This window comes from Mustelus asterias, chromosome 3, assembly GCF_964213995.1.
Source record: "Mustelus asterias chromosome 3, sMusAst1.hap1.1, whole genome shotgun sequence".
NCBI lineage: Eukaryota > Metazoa > Chordata > Chondrichthyes > Carcharhiniformes > Triakidae > Mustelus > Mustelus asterias.
The window spans coordinates 9,838,011-9,844,012 of NC_135803.1; positions in this window are offsets into that span (position 1 = coordinate 9,838,011).

Genomic DNA, 6,002 nt, shown 5'->3' on the forward strand with positions numbered 1-6,002 from the left:
GAGTGCAGAAAAGATTTACTAGGATGCTACCGGGACTTGATGGATTGAGTTATAAGGACAGGCTGGATAGACTGGGACTTTTTTCTCTGGCGCATAGAAGGCTGAGGGATGATCTTATAGAGGTCTATGAAATAATGAGGGACATAGATCAGCTAGAAAGTCAATATCTTCTCCCAAAGGTAGGGGAGTCTAAAATTGAGGGCATAGGTTTAAGGTGAGAGGGGAGAGATACAAAAGTGTCCAGAGGGGCAATTTTTTCACACAGAGGGTGGTGAGTGTCTGGAACAAGCTGCCAGAGGTTGTAGTAGTGGCAGGTACAATTTTATCTTTTAAAAAGCGGTTAGACGGTTACATGGATAAAATGGGTATAGAGGGATATGGGTCAAATGCGTGCAATTGCGACTAGCTTAGGGGTTTAAAAAAAAGGGTGGCATGGACAAGTTGGGCCGAAGGGCCTGTTTCCATGCTGTAAAGCTCTATGACTTGAAGAGCGATTGAACAGTTTAGGCCTGTACTCTCTGGAATTTAGAAGAACGAGGGGAGATCAAATTGAGGTATTCAAGATGATAAAAGGTATGGATAAAGTAGATGTGGAGTGGATGCTTCCGCTGGTGGAGTATTCTAGGGCGAGAGGCCATAGTCTTAGGATAAGGGGTAGCAAATTTAAAACAGAGTTGAGGAGAAATTATTTCTCTCAAAGAGTTGTGAATCTGAAATTCACTACCCCAATGGGCAGTGGATGCTGGGACAGTGAGTAAATTTATGGAGGAGTTGGACAGATTTTTAATTGGTAATGGGTTGAAAGGTTATGGGGAGGGGAGGCAGGATAATGAGGATGAGGAGCATGTCAGCCATGATCGAATGGCAGAGCGGACTCAATGGGCCAAATGGCCTAATTCTGCTCCTATATCTTCTGAACTTGAAGGTAAACCAAAATTACAAAGCTCTTACTTTATTGCCCCAGAATCGCCACTATCCTGCCAGAATAAATCAATTGCTTTAACAATATAAACGGCCATGTTCTATCATTTTATCATAGCTTTATCTTCTCCTCACTTAAAGAAATTCAGAACATAACTATATATACATATTAAACAAGAGGAGGTGATGGCCTAGTGGTATTGTCCCTGGACTATTAATCCAGAAACTCAGCTAATGTTCTGGGGACCCAGGTTCAAATCCCATCATGGCAGATGGTGGAATTTGAATTCAATAAAAAAAATCTGGAATTAAGAATCTACTGATGACCATGAAACCATTGTCGATTGGCATCTAGTTCACTAATGTCCTTTAGGGATGGAAATATGCCATCCTTATCCTGTCTGGTCTACACGTGACTCCAGAGCCACAGCAATGTGGTTGATTCTCAACTGCCCTCAGTCAACCAGGGATGGGCAATAAATGCTGGCCAGCCAGCGACGCCCACGTCCCATGAATGAATAAAAAAAGAATTTAAAAAATAAACAACTTTAAACAATTAAAGGAAACAGACCACAGAGGGCTAACTAATACAATTCAAAGACACAGACCCTGGGGACAGACTCACAGTCAAGAAAAACCATACAGACGCTGTAACACAGACTAAAACATACACAAACACGAGCTTTCCTTTTCACCAGTATGTTAACTTTAGAACAAAGAACATAGAAAAGTGCAGCACAGGAACAGGCCCTTCGGCCTTCCAATCCCGTACCGATCATGATGCCCTAACTAAACTAAAAAAAAACTTTTGCCCTCACTTGGACCGTTTTCCCCCATTCCCTCCTTATTCATGTACCCATCTAGATGCCTCTTAAATGTTGCTAATGTGCCTGCTTCCACCACCTCCTCTGGCAGCGCATTCCAGGCACTGACCACTCACTACGTGAAAAACATCCCCCGCTCATCTCCCTTAAACTTTACCCCCCCCCCTCATCTTCATTGTGAGCGTCCAAACCATTTTCTTTCAATCTCAAATGCTACAGCTGCATATCTGATCAGTTAAAATATTTGGATGACAATTAACTCTCGTTGCTTTGCACTGAATGAATGCCAAAACACCGTCGGAAAGAACTTGCATCTCAGACTCAAATACTTAGACATGCACTGAGTAATTCCTTGACGGTATCAACTTCTCACGCCCTGTCCCGTTTTTCCTGGAAGGTGAAGAAACACGAAAGCTTTCCTCTTATCACCTGATATTATTCCAGCACTTCTGTACAAATGATTACCGCGCATTGTTATTGATTTACTGACCTCACCGTTCTACGTCCAGCGTTCTCCTATCGGTTCCCTTAACTGAATCTAAAAGGCTAATCAAACTAATTAGACCGAGGTCCCACTTGCCAGTCATTCAAATTTAGCTTTTCTCAATGTCAGACCCCACATTGGGGCCAATATGTAGGGTTTGAGGGTTTTATACCTCAAAACCGTAAAATCCTACAGAGGGACCTCGGGGTATATCTGCATAAATTGGTGAAGGTGGCTGAGCAAGTTGAGACAACGATTGAAAAGGCAGAAGGGCATGCACTGAAGAAATTGCCGCATAGCGTTACAAAGGTAGGAAGTTATGGCGAACCTTAAAGTCAATTGGAGTATTGTGTTCAATTCTTGGCAGCACACATTAGGAAGGATCTAAAGGTAATATTGAGCGTTCAGGGATTTTACACAGAAATGGCTCCAGAGATGAGGAACTTCAGTTACATGGATACACTGGAGATGCTGATTACTGTAGAGAAAGTTGAAAGGAGATTTGATAAAAACATTTAATTGCACGAGGACTTGAATACAGGGATAAAAATGCCTTGCTACAACTGTACAGAGCCTCGGTGAGCCGGCGATGTGCGGGTTAGGTTGATTTGCAATGCTAAATTGACCCTAGTGTCAGGAGATTAATAGGGTGAATATGTGGGGTTTCAGGAATAGGGCCGGGGTGGGATTGTGGTCAGTGCAGACTCGAGGGGCCGAATGGCCTCCTCTTGCACTGTAGGGATTCTATGATTCAATGTTGAGACTACTCCTGGAGTATTTTGGTCTTCTAACCCAGAAAGAATATACTTACCACAGGGTGAGAGCAGCAAACGTTCATCAGATTGATTTCTGCAATGGCAGGATTGTTGTCTGAGCAGAGATTGGGTCATTTAAGCCTATATTCACCAGAATTTAGAAGATCGAGAGGGGATCTCATTAAAACATAAAACATTCTACCAGGATATGACAAACTCGATGCATGGATGATGTTTTTTCTGGCTGGGGGGGGGGGGGGGGGGGGGGGTTCTAGAACAAGAGGCTCCAGTCGCAAGATACAGGGTTGGTCATTTAGAAGTCAGATGAGGAAAACTTTCTTCATTGGAAGGGTGGTGAACCTGTGGAGATGTCGACGTTGGACTGGGGTGGGCACAGTAAGAAGTCTCACAACACCAGGTTAATGTCCAACAGGTTTATTTGGTAGTACGAGGTTTCAGAGTGCTGCTCCTTCATCACGTGAATGGAACATTTACCTGATGAAGGAGCAGTGCTCTGAAAGCTCGTGTTACCAAATAAACCTGTCGGACTTTAACCTGGTGTTGTGAGACTTCTTACTGTGCACATAACGTCATGGATGCCAAATCACTGAATATATTTAAGAAGGAAATAGATAGACTTCTAAGATATCAAGGGGCATATGCAGAGTATGGGCATATGGTGTTGAGCTAGAGCATCTGCTGTGATCATAATGAATGGTGGAGGAAGCTGAAAGAGCCAAATGACCTACCCCTGCTCATATTCGGATTGTTTCTATGTAAGATACAGAGGGGACTTGACAGTATGGGTGCTGAGAGGCTTGTGTCCCTTGTGGTGAGCAGAACTAGGGGACATACTTTAAAGATAAGGCAGAGATCAGGATATTTTTTCCTTCTCAGAGGGCTTTGATTCTTTCGTACTCTCTTATCCAGAGAGCTGTAGATAGAGATTCATTGACTATTATAAAGTAGGTGTAGATAGATTCTTGACTAACAAGGTGGTTAAAGGGTATGGGGGTAAGCAGGAAAATGGCATTCATGCCACAATCAAGCCAGCCATGATCTTACAAAATTGTCTGAGGCCCAATGGACTATTCCTGCTCCTGATTCATATGTTTATATGACATGCGGGAAAACCTATTTTACAGAAAATGGTTAGAGTTCAGAATGCACTACCTGATTGTTATTGTGGAGGAATGATGAAGCTAAGTTAGTTTGAATTAATATCTATTTGTATTCATGGTCATTAGAAATAAAGTACAACTTTAACTAAGTTTACTTTTGTGTTTCCGTGGTAATGAAGAGTTAACAATTCAGTCAGTTCATTTCAAACAATGGTGCCTAAATGGCTGTGAGTTCTGGCTTCATTTTAAACTGTGCCTGCATTGTAATTGAAGGGTTTACGATGTGCAAAACAAACAGGGTTTAAAGAAAGACTACGCTGTTGCTTAGCACCAGGGACCCAAACTGAAAAGCATAAGCACTGGTAGTTCAGTTGGAACCAGGGTTCTGAGAAGAAAGGAGCTCATGGAAACTGCCAGCACAGAGTCAGGACAATGGAGTAAGGGACAGAAAACAAGTTCCAGAAACTAAAGAAGATATAGAGATAGAAATCAGAGGGTGAAAAGAGGAGTCCCAGGAAGACTGAAGTCAAAAGGAAAAATAACTGGAATCTAAACAAGGTACTGCTCACTCAAGTAAAATATAGGGGCAGAGAGAGGCTCTCAGCTAAAGATAGAGTGGAAAGGTGCAGACCTGGTGAAGTTGGCTGATGAGAAACCAGAGATGTGAAGTAACCCGAAGGTTAGTGATACCTTAATACAGCCTGCGGAACAGTGGCATCCTGTTGGTATGGCTGGGTATCTGAGAGATTTTCTGGAAGCTTAAATGCAAGTGACAATCCAAGGGACAGTAATCTGAAAGGAGAAATTGAAATCCTGGAAGTGGATTCTTGGCGAAAGCATCTGGGAGAAAACATTGTTTGCCAGAAGTTTCTAAGGTGTGTTTTTTCGAGAGTGGAGTTTGGAAACACTGGTGTGGAAGTTGGAGTTTCAGTGAGATCAGTTGGCTCACAGTGTAACAAGCATCTGGGAGGTTTGATGAGCAATCCGCAGAAGTTATATTTGTTGTCATTTGCCACTTGGTTTCAGAGTGCGGCATGTCTGATCATAACAGGGCTATTGGTTTGCAATCGACTGTGGACTTAGCGAGAACATTAGAGTATATGGTATATTTTGTAAGTTGCATTATCCTCAACATCGGTGTACATTGTGAAGAGATAGATGGGGAGAAGGAGTATTGCATTCTAGTCAATGTTTTTTTATGTTTAATATGTATCTTGTTCTTTAGTTTTAAGCTGATTGACAGTCCTATGACTCTGTTCACCCACTCTCTAAACAAAACATTAGAGTTATGGTCTGTTGAGTCTAACTGTCCAGTAGTGACATTAGCTGGGATCGTAACAAAAGCAGATTCAATCACGTCTTCCAAAAGAGAATGAGATAATTATATGAATAGAAATAATTTGAAGGACTATTGGGAAAACGCGGAAATGTGGGAGAAACTGTGATTATCTTGCAAAAAACCGGTACAGACACTTCGGACTGATCAACCTCGTCTGCGACTTGACCATTGATTGTGCATTTATTGACTTTCCTAAGACAGCTGAATTCTCCCGCCTGAACGATATGTCATTATAACCATTGAGAAATATTTGTTCCTTGGCGCAGGTACTGGACAAGCAATATAATCCTTGTAAATTCTAGTCTCACACACGCCACTTCCGAATTTGAATTCAATAAACTCATTAATGTTGGTGTTGGGCTGGTGTTCGAAACATACGACCTTGATCGGGCGAGGCTCGTAAAATCCCGCCCGAGAACAACGGAGAATTCCGTTCTGCGAGCCGCGCCCGTCCCGATTCCTGGGCCAGCGTGGCGGTAAAATATCCAATTAGCTGACTAACACCTATCACCCTGATGTGACAGCGCCCCGCTCTTAGTAGGTGGGGACTCTTAAAGC